This window comes from Cyanistes caeruleus, chromosome 6 (assembly GCF_971803275.1).
Source record: "Cyanistes caeruleus chromosome 6, bCyaCae1.hap1.1, whole genome shotgun sequence".
In the NCBI taxonomy this organism is placed as follows: Eukaryota; Metazoa; Chordata; class Aves; order Passeriformes; family Paridae; genus Cyanistes; species Cyanistes caeruleus.
In genome coordinates, this window is record NC_141706.1 from 61,443,592 (window position 1) to 61,461,651 (window position 18,060).

An 18,060-nucleotide genomic window follows, 5' to 3' on the forward strand; every position below is an offset into this window, starting at 1 on the left:
CTTCATTTTAGCAAATCAAATATAATGAAAAGGAAATTTAACAACTATAAAAATCTATGGCATGAAGTAAGAGTGAATACGCATTCTATATGCACAGCGGTATAGCAGCGTATTTCATTTCATCCACACACATGATGAAGGGCAAAGATGAATTCTGGAAAGTCTTTGGAAATGAAAGAATGCCCCAAATATTATTTTATTGATAATATCTACTTTAATTGCTTTGTTTATAAGCTGGTTGAATCTTAGAAGAGAGTTCAGCCTGTGAGGAGGCTGCAAAAGCATTTATTGAATCCACTTATTGATGCAATGAAACAAGATGAGAAGCAGAACTGAGGAAAGCAGAGTAAATATCCACTACCTAGCTAGTGATGAAACCAGACTTTTTACCTCTGTATTTATTCACAGGGTAATTAATATCTGACATGGTTCTGCATCCTCTGTGCCACTAAGGATGGAAGTGTTTACAAACAACCATTATTCCTGTGTCAGGAGAGCAGGCTGGGCACACAACAGCCTCCCCTGTAGGCACAGACCAATATTTCTCCAGCAACCAGGAATTCTAGCTGAGGTCACTAACAGCATGAAGGCACTTTATTCTGTTTCTTACAAGGACCATGTTCTTGTGCAGCTCATGATATTCCTAGAGCAGGAACATTTAATAGGACTGAGGGGATTTGGTGACGAATTTTTCTTTTTCATTAGCCAGGGGTTGTTTTGTTTGAAATTATTTGAAAAATATAAATAATGTTTCCACACTTAGTAATGGTCCACTGGGGGCATATTTAAGTTGCAGTTCATCAGCCTGGAGTTTTACCACACAGAGAGTAACACGAGCTACAGTGACTGAGACACCATCTTTCCAGCCAGGATGCAGTAGTCTCCTACTCCGGCCTTCTCTCCTTCATTTCTTGGCCAGACAGCTTCCTGGTCCTTGGGAAAGACTCAATTCATTTTTCAGATAGCCATTAAGATTACTTTATACTATTCCATCCCAGGGGAACTGAAGATCTGCACCAGAATCCAGAACAATTGACAATATTTTCATTTCAACAGAAAATTGGATTTTCTACTAAGCTTAAAATCTCTTCAAGGAAACTAGATTGCTTCAGAAAGTCTTCTGATTCTAAATCAGTTTTCCCAGAGCAGATTTTGATTCAATATTTTCAAGGAGTTCTCATCAAAAAACTCAAAGCTTCAAAACAAAAAAAAAAAGTCCTTACAGCTTCACAGGAAAAGTTCTTCACTAAATCCTGTCTATAAAAATTACAACTATTTACTACTTTCCTCAACTCTTGCAACATGAAAACAAGGCATTTCCTAACTAGTTCCACTGAAGCATTTTCAGGTCCTGGTTTGTCTCACTCTTCCCCACAGAAATCAGGAGTCACACCACAGCCAAGAGGCTGTAACTACATCTGAGGGAATGATCACACTTTGTCAAAAATATCCTCTGCAGAAACCAAGGAATCTGACACGATGGAAACCCCATGGCCCAAGAACTGAGGAGACACACCTGAGTTTGGGGAACTGCAACCAGTGTGGGGTTCCAGGTTTGGGGAGGACTCAGGAAATGGGTGGTGTCAGGGCTGAGGATGGGATTTCCTGAGGCTCTGGATCAGGCAGGGCAGTAGAGCCTTGGTCTCCAAGACATGGCCATGGGATGGGGCTTGGGACCTTTGGAGTCAGAGATTCCAAATGGCCTCACAGACTGCTGGCCCAGCCCTGAGCTGGGTCCCATCTGCAGGTTACCCCAAAGTCGGTGGTCCTGGGACAGCAGAGCAGCAGCCCAAGTGGATTGGGCTCTGATGGGGAGCTGGGAGTGTGAAAGCCTGACTGGCACTGGCACCACTCCAGCCACAATTCCTGAGACACAGAGCAGCTGCTACCAGCAGCAAAACTGACAAGATCATCGATTTCTCTGAGAAGCTGCAGCATCTGGGGAGCAGATTTCATTTCGGAAACGCTGTGTGTTGATGTGTCGAAAACAGTCTTTCCTAAGGTTTTCTGGTTCATGTGAAATAAAGAGGAAGGCTTGTTTTAGACTGAGAGAGAAAAAAAAAAACCCACCACAGTATTCTGCCACCTGGAAACCCTGGGGGTTTAGCTGTCTATGTTTGGCACAGTCTATGTCTGATGAAGGAAAAGAATTGGGCTGAGAATCCTGCAGGATCAGCCTGACCCATCCCTTTGCTGTGCCTTTATTATCCCTTTGACTGGGGTTGCTCACAGCCTCGTGTAGGCCAGGTCAGCTCCACCAAGTGCAGCCACATCCTCAGCCTTGTATTTCTCTGAACTAATGGTGACTCATGCACAGGGACAGCATTTTCCCAAGTCATTGCAACTCCCACAAGCCAAAAATAAATGTTTGAAAGAAACGTTTGACACTCAAAACTGAATCCTTGATTCAAGGTGACCTTGCAGTTTTTATTAATGCTTTGATCACCTCCATGTCTACGAAATGACATGATTCGATTACCATGTGTTACATCCTCACATTTACTCATACCTCAGAGGGCCTAATTTGTGCCTCTGATGTGTTTCTGAAGCAATTTCTATGGAAATATATTTTTTAAATTCTTTTAAGTGTATAAATTGTATTATTAATTCAACATACTACTTTTGCTTCATTGTTCTTTTTTTTTTATTTCCTTTCCTAGCTGTTAGACTACGTGAGGGGAAATTTAAGCTGATGAGCCAGTAGGAATGTATCACCTCTTTGTATGACTGAAAGAAACATTCTGGTTCCAATCTGGACTATGTGAAAATAGGTGCTTAAATTCCTGCAGTTTGATGACTTCAGGATGAAAATCCTGGTTTTGCCCAAGTCAGTAGCAAAATTCTTACTGATTTGAATGGGGTAGAATCAAACCTTGAGAGTGACGACAAGGCACCTCTGTTCAGCACATTGGTCTCTCCTGCTATCTGTGCAGCACATGGAGTTTGTTGATAACTTAATAGGAATAAAATATTCAATGGCAGTTTTTTATGTGTGTCTGCATATGCACTGCAGCTGGATGAAGAAGTCATCATTCCAGGATCCTAACTTTTTGTCTGATCACAAATTACCAGCCAAGGCAGTGGTTTTCATCACTTTTATTCTGTTTTTCCTAAACGTGCAATGGATCAGTTTAGGAATGCAAGCTGCATTTTGTAACTAGCTCACAAATAGCCTGTTCATGTCTGCCTTGATCCAAGAGAGAGCTTAAACTTGTCCCCAGAAGGAGTTACATAAGATTTAAAATATTTCCTTGCGTCGTGACCCGTGTGTGCTGGCTGGACAAAACAACTCACGCATCCCAGCTTCACTAGCAGACCTCAGAGTTCCTTCACAGGATCCAAGAATGGAAATGTTGTACAGGGAAGAGTGGTAACCTGTCTGCATCAGTGGACTGCAGCAGATAGACTGGGGAGGGTTCTACAACAGGGCACTGAAACACCCCCCTGATCACCAGCAGCCCGAGGCTCACACTTCCAGCAGCAGAGGGGCTTGAGGTGCTCTGCTGGTGTTTAGTAAATCTGGGTGCATTTCTTCTCCATTAACTTGTCCAGCCTCCCCACAATCTCATATGAACTCCCAGCAACCAGAACTTCCTGCATCAAGGATTTCCTCAGCTTCACGCCACATTACAGAAGACGCTGACTTTTGCTACACCCACCACCCAAACAGGATGTGAACAGACAAGGCCTTAAAAAAATCTTGGGAAATATTTCAGACTCTTGAATAGAAAAGGCTATTGTTTCTCTGCCAGAGCAGTAGAAATAACACACTGTCAAAGGTGAGAGGCACTGCATGATCCCAACTTTGTCACTGCCCATGGGTAGATCCGTGCTCTTACATTTTCCTTATGCATCCTCCATGTTAAAAGTAAATTTCAAAAGGACATAGCATCATTTGTTGTGCAAACACTCTCATGGATAATTATTTACTGTATATTTCTACTTTCTGCAGAAATTATGGAGGGGTAAAATCTCACTTTCTCATCTGTTCACAAACAGACCAATAAGCAAGACTGCAATTGCAGCCACTAGAAAATCAATTGCTGACATTTCAGCCGGTTTAGCTCATTTGGAAGGACATACATGGATATATTTGTGCTGTATTTGCCTAATTCTAATATACATTCACGTGCCTGTATACATTTCCATGTCAAGATGCAGTAATTAGAACTATGAAATACAAACAGCCAGGGTTTTATGGTGCTCTTCCTCCCTTCCTCCCCAACACTCCTACACTAGTAACTAGAAATAAATACACAACAGCATGAGAAAATGGGGGAAGGGAAGGCTTTAAAAATGATCTACTGATTTCTGCATGGAGGGGCTGGTCAGGGTAGTACCAAACCTTCTCAGGGAAAACTTGCTAAGTGGATTTACAGTACCAGGGTGACCCAATATGCTACTCCTTAATTACCAGTACGTGATGTGACATGTCACAGCACAGCTGTGGTGGCACTGTGATAGGGTGCCACCACCCTAAAAGAACAGTTTTCACAATAGATGTTACCTCCCTCTGGAAACAGGAGTCAAAGGAATCATGGTTTTGGCTTCGTCCTGGGTGAAATAACAAAGGGAAAGGGCAATACCTGCACAGCACCTTTATTAGCTGGGATTTAGCTAGGACTTAAGAAATATGATGAGTTAAACACTTTTGATAGCTGAAGCGCTTAGGCTTTAAAATTAGCCATGTTTGTTTTAGAAAGATCTTCAAATAAATCTGGGATGAATTACCTTCTCTTGATCAGAATCCAGTGTAATTCATTTTCTCTTAAAACAAAGAATTGGCAGGATTGGAGGGAACTGCTGTAAGCATGTCCAAAACCCAGGTGTGCCTGTTTGTGTGTTTATCAGTAGACAAAGGAATTATTATTGGAAAACAGCTCTTGCTTTTTAAAGGCAATCTGGCTTGTGAATCCTTCCACCAGGAATCAATATGCAAATGCTGATACAGATGTTACCTAAGGTACAAGCCAGATCAAAGCAATGCTTGCAAAACTCAACTCCACTTTTTGGCAAAGGTGCTGATGGTGGAGAGGGATTAAAAATAAGTAGGGCATAATAATTCCAGCATGAAACTCTGCTCCTTACGGGTAATGCACCAGCCCACATAGAAGATTGTTGAAATGCTGAAACCAGCTAGACTGGCAGGGCTGATAGGGGAAACAGAGTCCATCACACTGAGACTTCAAACAGGGTCAGATAGCACAGGGATCTGCAGGCTGGGGCAGGAAAGGTAAGAGGATAGCAGAAGATCGGATACCACGGACTTTATAGCTGGCCTGCTGCCAGCAGACAGGTCAGAGGCAGAAAAGGACACAGTAAAGGAGAAGAGGGAAGTCATTGTCCAACAGGAAAACACATTACTTGGGTTCTTTCTGTTCTCTGGAGGCTGTCATTCAAGCCACTTCAATAGCTGCAGAATGCAAAAGAAAAGGTGCCATCAAGTGTTTTAGTTGTTTGCTCTAGCTATAGTTAAGGCTCCTTTATTTGATATTTAGTAAACCTGGTCTGGATCCCCAATGTTTTTAACATCATAGACCTGATATGGTTGGAATAGATGATCTTGAAGGTCTCTTCCAGCCTTGACAATTCTGTGATTCTGTGATAAGTGCACACAAACTGTATCAAGGAAACAATACACCATCCACTTTCATTAGAAGATTGTTTTCATCCCAACAGATTCCAGATTCTCAGTCAAAAGATGGAGTCTGAAGATATTCCCCCTAGTAAAAGCATCCTGATAGGTCTTCTCCTGTTACAGCCTCAGAGGTGTGAGAATGAGGCAGATTTCCAGGAAGAGAAGTCTTTTAAAAATAAAATAAAATAAATAAATCACACACACAGAGATGCAGCTGGAAAAGGCCCTGCAGCTCATCTTCATGTCTGAGACAGAAGCAGAAAACTTCAGGCTAAGAAGATTCTGAGACAAATGTCCCAAGATTCACTTAATTGCAGGAATTGCCTTGCCACCCACTTTTTAATAAATGCATAACAGTACTCAAAACTGCTTGAATGACAAGTTATATTAAAAGGTGTAAGGTGAGAGAAATTTAGAGTACTAAAAAAAAGTACATCCCAGTCAAATTAAGTAATCCTCCTTTTGAGTTGGAGGTCTCTTACACCAAAGTGTTTCCAGCAGCTCTTACAGGAAGTAAGAATTGGGCCCATTGCCTTTTAAACAAGGTGTCAGGAAATAAATGTACATAGCACCTTTTATGTTTCTCTTCTCATTGTTCATATAATAATGAGCAGACACTGTCACAGGACCCAGAAGATTACATTTCCCATCTGTTACAGACAGCACAGAGCTATGGTTTTACATTACCATGTAGGGTTCAGGACCTGTGTTCACAAAAGTCTATTAAGAATGCACACTGACAGGAGATTCCAATTAAGCAGCAGAGGAAAAAGGGGGAAAAAAGCTGGAAAAAAGACTGCAAAAGTTTGGTATTTGAGTCTTAATTTCCTGGAAAACTACAATGCTTTGGGCTGGTTCTTCTCCAGGTGAAAATGCAGAACTCTTTACACAGTAAGAAAATGATCAAGAGTGAGGCTGGACACGTGGCCATGCACTATTGTCCAAGAGAAATGAAAATCAGTCTCTTGTGAGACTCTGTGCAGAAAAGTCAATGAAACTTATTGACTGATTTAGTTCACCCAGACAGGAAGATCAGGGATTCTGCTCAGGGATGGCTGAGTTTGGATCACACCTGGTAAACAGGAAGGGCAGGGACCAGCGTGACAAGCCCAAACTGGGTATGCTGGAAACCAGAGAGCAAAATAGCAACAGGATGGGTCTGTCACCGCTTCGCAGGATACCTTATCCGACACAAGTCCCAGGAGGACAGGTGACCTGAAAAGCATGAACTCTAACACACAGCCTATGATATTCATCTCCTCCTTTAGTCTCTAGGCCACCATGACAAGGCTGACCCTTTGTCCTGTTCTTAAAAAGGAACTGTCTCAGGAAGAGCCTCTGACATTAGCTCTGTGTCAACTTTATTCACAAACACCAGCTAAAGATCAAAACCCCCCTTTTTATTCCCTTTTTTCATGCATCTTCTCCTTTTCATTTTTAATGTATTTTCTAGCTTTCCTTTTGTGTTCTGTTTAGCAAAAAAAATAAAAATAATCTAGTTTTGATGGCCACTACTGGTCATTCTCCAAAGCTACTGTGAGTTTGTGAGATTCAGGCAACAGCTGAAGACATGGTTTAATGGTGGACAAGGTTGTGGTGCTGGGTTGATACTTGGACTTGGTCATCTTAAAGGTCTTCTCTAGCCTTAAAAATGTTATGATTCTGTGATCTTTTGTATTCTGTATATTTTATATTGTTAATACATTTGGTTTTGTCATTTCCTCTGCCTTTAAGCAAAAGTCTGAAGGTGACATTTTGAGCCAGAACTCAGCAAGGTGAAGTTTTGCACTCAAACCCATACCCAATGTAGGTGTTCAATATGGCACAAGGGGCAGAATCTACATTCTGAGACTCTGAGCCCTTTCCATTCTTTCAAATCAAGCATGTGCAAGTGCATCTCTCAGTCAACTGTGGCTGAGACTGAAAGCCCTGTTTGCAAAATAACCAGCTGCTACTGCCAGCACTTTGTGTCCAAGCAGCAGCAGCTACAGCTCCAGGTGTTTGTCTCTGCAAGGGCATCATTTGTCAGAGACCACGAAAGCCCCAGGGCAACAAAAGCCTTGCCCCAGGACAGTGCAGGACTCAGAAGCCCCAGATCCCAATCCTGCTCCACGCTGCTCTGCAAACACAAGCTTTGCAGCTGGCTGACTGTGGCCCAGCAGAGCAGTGCTGTAAGTAGGACATCCTGCAGCACAGAAATGGCAATGAGAGCACCATGGCCAGCATCAGTCTGGGCACACACCAACCTCCCAGCCCGTTCTACAGACTGGGGAGAGCACATGGGGCTCAGAGGCTTGCTTGCAACCCTCTGCAGAACATGCCATGAGCATCCCAGGGCTGGTGAGAGGAGCAGTGCAGTGGTGTTGGTATTTACTCCCCTGCCATCGTGTGATGCAGAAAGTCTGAACATCAAAAAGAGAAGAGGTCATAGCCTTTAAATCATCCTCCCTAAAGCTTCCCTTGATGGGGTGCAATCAACAGCAGTGCTTTTGAAGAGTTACATGACCAGAGAAGTTATGAGGCGAGGCAGCTGCTACTCCAGACACAAACGCTGCCGATGAGCAGGGTCTGTGCTGCACCCTCCTGTGCCAGTCAGGGGAGAGACCTTACAAGGGAGGCTTGAGGGATTTAAAACTTTAAACTGCAACTCGATTGTGCACCCCATCTGCATACAAACCTGCTCCAGGCTTCAAAGCAAGGACTACACACGGCCTGACTACACAATCAGGCTTTGTACACAAAAGATGAGTTAAAAATTAACTGCGCTGGAAAGAAGGGAAGGGGGGGGGTCACCTGGCCAAGCTGGGAGCGCAGGAGCAAAACACTCACAAGTAAACTTGTTACATATAATGTGTCCACATATGTTCACCAGCCAGAGCAGCCCCCTGCCCTCCTAGAGCAGAACAGATGTCTCTGAAATGAAATCACCTAAGCGACCTGTATCTTTTGGACATCACCTTTTTTCACTTGCTGTCAGATTTGAAAGTCCAATTTGCCAGGATAATATCCCCTGCATGGATGGAGGCTTTCAAAGTTGAAGCATTCGTCTCTTAGCAACTGGAGAGGCTTGAAGGATCTTTTTTTTTTTCCCTTTCCCTTGATACCCACTGAGATATGTCAATTATTTAAATCTCCCCAAATAAAGATAAAGAGCCAGATGTCCTCATCACACTCCACATCCCAACCACATAATGCAAAGAAGAGGACTACATGGAGGGGTTAAAAAAACACCATTACCTAGAAAAGAAAGAACAACCCAGTAGCAGAGCCCAGGGCAAGTGATGCCCATAGGTGCTTGGTCTTTTATGAGAAGTGACAATGCCAGGAGAGAAGGGACAGACCATGTGCTCAGATCTGAGACTCACACTCCCTCTCAATCAGATGGAAATGGTCTGGGCACTGGTTTATGGTAGATGTTCCTCAGGAGACGGCTCAAGGCTGGGAAGAACAGCGCTCTGGTGAGGACATGGGCACTGGGAAGTGATGGGCAAACGTCCTGTGCCACACTGTACTCACTGGGCAGGAGCAGCAATATATTCATTGATATAAACCAGCAACTTAATAAAGTGTGATAGCAAATCAGACAGTGATTTAAAGAGATTTGGTGGACAAGTATTTACTTCATTGGAGAAACAAAACTGTCAGGGACACCCTCCTGTTATGAGGTCAGAAAAGTCATGAGGTTCAGAAAAGACTCCCTTGTGTCCTAAACAGCTTTTCAAAGGACAATTCAGGTGCAGCTGGATCCAGACTTAGTCCTAGACTTGGTCAATAGTTTAAGACTAAGGGATTATATGTGGACAGTCAATCCTTTATGTAATTTAGCTAAGATTTCAAAGTTTATCATGCTAATAATCACTTACCAAGAAACCTCTCATCCTCAAGGAGTAACTACAAGAGGTGTCCCCTCAAGAAGAGGTCTGGTGTGCAGCCTACTGCTGCAGAAGAGCTCAAGAGACCCTGGGCTGTCAACTATATATGGAGTAAGATGGTTGAGTGATAGAGATATTGGCACACAGCAAGAAATGTGGTTCAGCATTCCAGCCAGTCCTTGGTTACCACATTGCCATCCACTTCCCTGAGGTCCAGAGTAAGCTGGGTGCAGCTGTCACAGCGCTGCTGGTGGTTATGGCACATGGGGAGGCAGCTGGGAAGGTCACAGGAACAGAGAGCTCTGCAGAGCCAGTGCCAGGGAGCAGCAAGGGATGGCTGCTCCCTGAGGCAGGAACAGCCAGGAGCAAGGGTGATCCAGCCCTGGCAGTGCTCTCACCAACAGGCAGAGCCCCAGAGAGTCTGGACATGGTGAGCAGAGATGGATCCTGGTGCCTATCCACAGTCCAAGACAAGTCCAGGCAGCTGGTGCAGAAGATCCAGGGGAAAACCAGAGACTCTGATCAGGAATAAATGGACCCAGAGCCATAGACAGGGCTGGACACAGGGCTACAACACGGGTCCAAAGTCCATCCAGAAACAGAGGCCAAATACAGGCCTAGAAACAATCCACAAGGTACATTCAGGATGTCCAACCCTGAGAACAGGTCCCTACAGCACAGCACCAAGGAGGTGGGTTCACCTGCAGCAAAGCTCATGCAGAGACTGAAGGCAGAAGCTTGAACTTAAATAGAGTCTCTGGGAGGGGTTGAGTTCCAGATGAGGCTGAACAGAGCCATCAAGGATCATTAATGCCCTCAGAGCCCTGACAGTGTGTTTGGTTTGAAAGCAGTGAAATGCAGTGTGGACAATATTTGAGATTTCTTCTCCTATGAACACCTCTCTGCTGAATAACACCCTGCAGCATCATCCAGCTCATCACTCCCTGCTCTTCAAAGGCAGCTTGTGGCATCAGGAGTGTATCTACCTCACACAAATCACCGAGACTGGTGCCACAGAGCATCATCTCCACTGAGTCATGGGACTGGAACCCCTAATAAACTCCCAAAATTACCCCAGTTTGGCCAAACCATGAGTATCCTCACCAGGCTTCACTTCATATGGCAACAACATGGGAAGCTCCTTCCCTGCTGAAGGTACAGTACTAGCAGAGGTCCTCACCATCTCCCTATTCCCTTAAAGCTAAAAATCAGTGTAAACTCACAGACTAGCATATGGTGTGTCTGACACTACAAAAACAGTTAAAGTTGTCAGCATAATTTCTAGAGCTTTGCAGGGATCTTTAGTGTAAATAGCAGAGATCTCCAATGCAAGCAAGGGGAAGGTGGAACCTGTGGCAGCTGAGTCAAGCCTGGCATGAGGCAGGATTCAACACTGAAAAACAGAAAATGGAGACATTTCCTCCTGTGCCTCACCCTCAATTGTGCTTTTAAATATCCCCTAGTGAAGGGATCAAGGGGGTCACATTCCTGGCTGGATTCCCAGCTCTGACTCAAATGTAGCACTGTCCCCTACACAGATTTTTAACTGAGCAAAATACACTTGAAATAATTTGTACTCTAATTAGAAACCTTGCTTGCAATTTTAATTGAAAAAAATATTCATCTCTAATAAACAGAATCTATTATATCCTCACTGCTGTGCCAAGGTGTTTATTATGCTGTATTTGCAATCTCTGTTCAATCTCTGGAAGCTTTAACAAGAATGAAAATACATGATACAAAAATAAATCCATATCTACCTGTGTCCTTCTTTACACACACACAAGCACAGTAAAATACAACTAACCTTAGCTACCAAACCTGACTTAACATCTTCTTGTAATAAAGAGGGTGAAAAAACAAGAAACATCCTCTTGCATGGGAAGAATAATATATTTTTGGACATTTCTCCTTGAAACCAAAAGGACAGACCAGGATTTTCTAGTTTAAATTAGAAGACAGATAAAATTCAATGGCACTAGTGGAAACTAGTCTCGTTTGCAGCATTTACATTGCACAGTAACTCAACATGTGAGCACACACATTTGATGACATAGCAGAGCCCCAGAACCTGTGTGTGAAAAGAGGCATTTCCAGTGCTCCAAAGTGCTTTAAAAACCCAGAATATCAAGTGATCTGCTCAGCCACACTCAGCCAGCAGACTGGAAGAGCAGTAGGATGTCAGCATCTCTGGCCAGTGAGTAATTGCACTGCTGAATTCCCAACAAGCAGCAAATGGACGGGGCAGTCCCAGCAAAGACATCATGGAGAGCGACAGCTTCAGCCTAATGCACCTTTCTGCTTTTAGCAGCACTGGTTATCCCTCCAAGGTCACCTCAGCCTTGAGTTAACAGCAGCAGCTGTCTCAAAGAGCTTGTCTCACATCTCCCAGTCCTTCTCTTATGGCTGGGAAGTGGCATTTGGGATGGTCACCCCACAAAAAATAGAGCTCCCTTCGCAGAGCAGGCAGTGAGCAGTACCAGGATGCTCTGAGGTCCTGCCTGAACGCCAGCTGGGGCTGAGGAACCTCGGAAAAGTTCTTGAGCTGCTCTTGCACAAGAAGCTCATGTGCTCTATCCCTTGCTCCAAAGCCTTGTCAGAGCCCTGCAGCTGTACACATGGGAAAGACACTTCCCACACCTAAAGAAGGGCAGGGTGAAGGCTTGCCCACACCTAAAGAGTCCCTGTGAACTCAAATTGATCTATTTTGTCCAAAACAGAACAGAACACGAGGTGCAGTGAAGGCACACAGTGTAGGTCTGGTCTACTGGAATATATAAAATCAGAACACAAACCAAGTGTTCTTCCATTCTGTGCACCACATCAGAAATAAAAAAGCAGAAGACCCAAACATCACCTGCCTTTTTTTAAATTACTTTTTGCTCCTGTTTAAAACTGTGCAAGTTTATTATTGAGTATACTAGCTGCTGGAAAGGTATAAGTTTTGGATGTGTAATTATTTCTGAAACTCAGAGAGTATCAGCAATAAAAAGGGTGGCATTGTTTTGAGGTTATTTTTATTATTTCCTCAAAAGAATACAGCCCACCAAGGCTACGCAGTTTGCATAAATCTTGTAATCTTTTCTTACAAATGTGTACAGAAATATTTCCCAGTGTCTGCTGAACATGGTGATAGCAAATACACGTAGGCACAGCATGTAATTTAGAGAATATTTTTGTTTTATTTATAACATGGAAGTGAACAGGACAGTCTGTTTGCAGTTGCCATGGAAATTGCTGGCATTAGCTCACTTCTTACCAAAGAGGAAGCAGAAAGCTTTCCACTTTTTGCTATTTAACCTCTTTTAATATTAAAATCCTATATACTGCAGTAGTACAAATTTCTCCTCTTTGGAAGGTCAAGGGCATTCTAGAGCTATCATTGCTAAGAAGAAATTAGCTAATTTGAAGACTGTGCATATGCTTGGTGAACACGATATTTCTTGAAACAGATTGAGCTCATCTGCTTAGAAGCATTTCTCTTTTTTTTTTTTTTTTTTTTTGCTTTTATATTTTATTCTTTTTTAATATTTAAGAGAAGTCTTTGGATTGTGAAAGCTACAAAAACTGGTGAAAGGTGTGCAGAGGAAGTTAAAGCAAAGCACCTCCACATAATTTTTACTAACTTCTCCCTAACTGGTTGCTCACTAATATAATCCCAAGGGATTCTCACCAGTGACACACATTTGTATTTCACCAACCACCCTCTCTCCACTCTTAGGGTTCAAGTAATAAAAGTAACCCAAAATCCCTCCTCCCTTGCAGAATTATGACCTGGAATAGGGAAAAGTAACTCTGTCAAGTCTGTAGTATTTCACTTGATGTGCAGCTAATGGCAGGTTAAAAAGTTCCCAGTTAATACAAAATTAGTTAACAACATAAAACTCCACTTGGATACGACAGCAAAATTACTTTTCAGTGAAGACCCACTCTAGCTGTATCTGTACATGGAGCAGCAGTACTGAATCTTACATAGCCTCAAGTTCAGTGTTGTAAAGGCTCAGCGTCCTCAGGATCCAGTGAGGGACAGAAGAGAAGCATCCACCTTGTCTCAATCACTGCTATTTTATTGTTATCAAAGATTAAAAAGCCTGGGGCATCCACTTTTTCCTGTAAGTCTGACCACTGGGGGAAAAACACACACACACAGAAGACAAACAAACATTTATTTAATCCACAACTTGTCTTTTTTTGAAAGATTTTAAAGTTCCTGGTGATGGAAAATCCACCAGCCCCTTGGAGACTGGAAGAGGGGTTAATCCCTGTTCAGGGGAAGAAAGGCTCCTCTAGCCTATTTGGAGCAGGAAAGAAAGAGGTCAGGCCAGGGGAAGTAGGGAGGATAATTATTTGTAAAAACCTGCAGTTCCTCCTCTCTCTCAGTATGTCTCAGATATCAAGGATGTTATAGTTCTAAGAAAAAAAAAAAGAGAAAGAAAGAAGACAGTACATCAACAGCTTTAATGCCAAAACCCAGATTCCTTTTTCCAACCAATCACAGAAACTAAAAATATTTTTAAATACAGAGAAAATAAAAAAGGAACATCTCCATGATAAGAAGTTCTTCCCCCACCTTGGTTTTTATTAGTTTATGCACAATAACACATTCAGCCATTCCTGTACCTCCTTCTCCTGTAAAGCCCCCTGCCACTCATTTTTCACCTGGCACCCTGCAGTTTCCTGCAGGCTCACGGTGTTTGCAGTAACACTCCATGGTTATGGCATGTGATGCTCCCTGATCCACACTGTCGGCTGAGCAGGCTGTGAGCGAGCTGAGCTCCGGGGTGCAGGGCTCACAATGCTGCCTTTGGCCACAGAGCACCTCCTGCACCCCCTCTGGAAAACACAGGAGAGACCACCTGCTCCAGACATGGCCAGTACTGATTTCAGGTGAGGAAATAAAAAAGATAAAGGAGAAAACAGGCTGGACTCACGCCATCCTGCTTAGAGATGAGCCACAAATAATCTGTCACTAATGCAGGGGATGGGAAGCCAGGTGCCATGTGCCCTTCCTAGCACCATCACACCGGGCAGGCAGCACCTGCCTCTGCTTTCATCTCACTTCTCAAAGCGCTCACGGGCATAAGTGTGGGTAAAAAGAACAGCTCGTCTTTAACAGGGAACTCTTCAAGTCGATATATTGCTTAACTGGCAAATAACACAGGGCTTTGGACAGAGGTGAAATGTGGAGCTCATCTCTCTATTACAGGAGCCTGGCAGCAGCATTCAGCACCAGCTGGAAATTGTACAGGGTCTTATCGGGCCAGGCTGTCAGGAGGCAGTCGCAATAATCTAATCTTGATGTGAGAAATGTACGGGTAACCAATTCAAGGTCAGGACAGCCACAGACCATAGATATTTGTTAAAAGATAAGGGAGCCTCTGGAATAACTTTTAAGATCTTGATTTGCTGAGGTAGGCAAAGTATATTAAAAAAAAAGAAAAAATTAAAATCTGCTTTCCAGCAAGGAAAAGTGCAGGTAGCAGTGATGGACAAAGAGCATTTCACCTCAGACAGAGCTGCCTTTCAGCACTGTTTCAGTCAGTGATCCATCTGCATCATTTGTAAGGAGCAGTAATAGGCTGCCAATATTTTAATAAGAAGCTGCCACAGAATTCCCTCTCAGCTGTGATAAATCTGCAGGCTCGAGGGAAGGGTTGTTTGTGGAAGGAACAGGCAAGAAATTAGAAATCTATCCATTTGTCTTCCCTTTCCCACCAAAACGTGCACTTCAGCAAGCCCGACTCAGCAAAGGGAACGCTGACACCATGAGATACAGCACTGCACCCACCCCTAGGTGTGCTGGAAAGTCATGGGCTCCCTCCAGAAGCTATTTAGACTCATTAGCACACACTGTGCCGGTGATAATGAATCCTATCTTGCAGCCGGGCTCCCCCAGTTGCAGGGTTTAAACAGGAGGCAGCTGATGCTTGTCTGGCTGAGAGAGAGGCAGAGCTAACCTGCATCCCTGAGCCCAGCTGCACTGCCAACCCCCAGGAGACCAAAGCAGAAAATTATAGGGACTGGGGCTAGGGAGCCCAAGAATGTACAGGCAAGTAGAGGGAAAGGTAAGCAGGATGTCAATCAGAAATGCAGGATTCCATTTCATGAGCAGCCTGGACTGGTGCAAGGTGTTGCTCCCCACAGCAGTGAGGTTGGAGCTAAATCTTTAAGGTCCCTTCCAAGCACTCCATGATTCTGTGATTTCAGGACTCTAATCGTTTCCTGGCACACCCTGCACTATCACTGCTCATCTGGGGGTTTTCAGTATAGAAATCCCATGTCCCACAGAAATGAACACACAACCACTAAACCATCTCTGCTCTGAGTTTACAGTTTAGATGTGCATCAGACATTTAGGGCTTTGGCTCATCCCACTAGCACCATCCTAAAGCAAGACCCTTGGCTTACCAACTGCTTTTGAGTAAGCAGTTTGCATAGCGGGCAAGACTTCCTTGGGTTGGAATTAAAAGTCACAATTATCCATGCCAAGGAAGACATGGACAGAGTGGAGGAAGTCAGAGCATCTATCCAAACCCAGGTATCTGGAACAGAACATAAAGGCACTTCTTGGCAGCTGGCTAAATTAAGAGGGACAAGATGGGTCTCAAACAGACAATTAGTCAGTATTTTGCTGCTGCTGACTGTCCTTGGTTGCAATGTACTACTACTATCTGCTACTATTATTGAACTTCTGCAGTCAGATGCACACTAATATTTTATTTCTGAGGGACATTCAACCACTATAATGACAGTGCACAACCTGTAAAATGCACCGCTGATCAAGCTCACCAGCTGACACACAGCAGTGAGCTAATGGCTTCTTTATTTCTTCTTTCTTTTCCCTTTTTTCTAAAGAAATGATTGTTGGCATTTCAAGTTTTCTTCCCAAATATTCAGTAAAAATACAGGTACATGAAATGAGTTAGTGCTTGTTGAGAAGTTTGTTTCTGAACATGATTCAAGATTTTTTTTTTAAGCAAGTCATCCTATTTTCCCTGCTTTGAGTTTTTAGTCTAACACAAGAAGTCAGGTCATTCCACTTCTTTAAATTCTTTTATTCTGGTAAAAAAAAAAAAAAAAAAAAAAAAAGTCTGTAGAGGATGTTTTTCTTTCTAGCCATAGTAATGAAACACATTCGCTGGCTTCACACCAGGGACTGTAAACAGGTATCTGTCCTTGTTTAATTTCACAGTAAATAAGGTCTTCTATACATTCTTACAGCTGAAGTAGTTTAAAGTAGATTTATTTCTATCTCTAGTTCTTATGGCTTGGTTAATACCCATAGAAAACTATGTTGGACTGCTACAAGGTAATCAGATCTCTGGTAGAAAAGCAAGAAGGGTCACCGAATACAAATTCTTAAGGAAAAATGAAATGAAAAACTATCTAGAGGGAAGTGAAAATGTGTTAACTTTGTCTCCTGTCCGCAACTCTCTGACAGCCCAGGGGATTCAGAGTTTATTGAGACTACCTTTCTTCAGCAAATGGTAGAAAAATTGAATTTAATGCATTTGCATGATGATGCTATCAAGTGGAAGAAGATGAACTGGCAGAATATGGGAACAGCAACAACTTCCCCTCTCTTTTTTTTTGTGGAAGAACAGAGAAAAGGCTGATAGAAAAGTCCAGCATCTCTTCCAAGGTCTATGGCCAGCATGGGGCAAGCATCACTTTTTATGATTCACATTCTACCACTGCAGTGCTCCGTGTACTTCTTCCAAAGGTAATGACGCTTTATTAGTTTCCACAAAGTCCCTTTCCACCCTGTGGTCAGTTCTGTTCTGTAACTTCCATTTTTCCATTATTTCCTCCTTTCCATTTAGTTTGTAATTGCCGTTTTCCCCCTCCAAAGCCCCTGCCAGTCAGCCATCACATTGGTGATTTGGGCTGAAGTGGCTCTGAGTAAGCTCTAATGACAGACCAGGGTCCCGCTGGCTCGGCAGCCTGCAGGCAGGGGAAGAAATAGTCCTTTGCTGCAGTCTTACAGACCCAGCCCTTCCAGTCATAATGCTTTGTCTTCTGATTCTTAAAACCTTATTTAACAGTGTCCAGCCAAGGTATCACTAAGGGCTCTATAGCCCCCGTGGGCACACACTCCTCAGGAGACCCGCACTGTGGGGGACACTTCCAAACCAACAACCACACAGCCTGCCTTCATTCACTGCTCCCTTCAGCCCTTCTCCCCTGATGGTGCATTCAGCCTCCCAGGCTGGCTGCTCCCCTGAAACAAACTCCCCTCTCAAGTCTCCCAGCACTACCTTTTCTCTGCTGGGATCTCTTCTATAACAGGCTTCTTGTTCTCCTGGCACTGTCCTGCACCTCAGGATTGCTTCCTGCCACGCGCAGGCCAAACCCATCGCCTTAAACAAATCCTGAGCTCCCCTGGATGCCTGACTGCGCCTCAGTGCTCCTGAGCACGGATAACACAATCCAGGGCTTTATCCTCCCCCAGCCCAGAGCTGGATGCATAGCACTTTTGTGTGTGCAGCTGAGTTTACTCGCTCCAGTCCCAAAAAATAAACATGGCAGTGCAGCAGCACACTGGAAGAG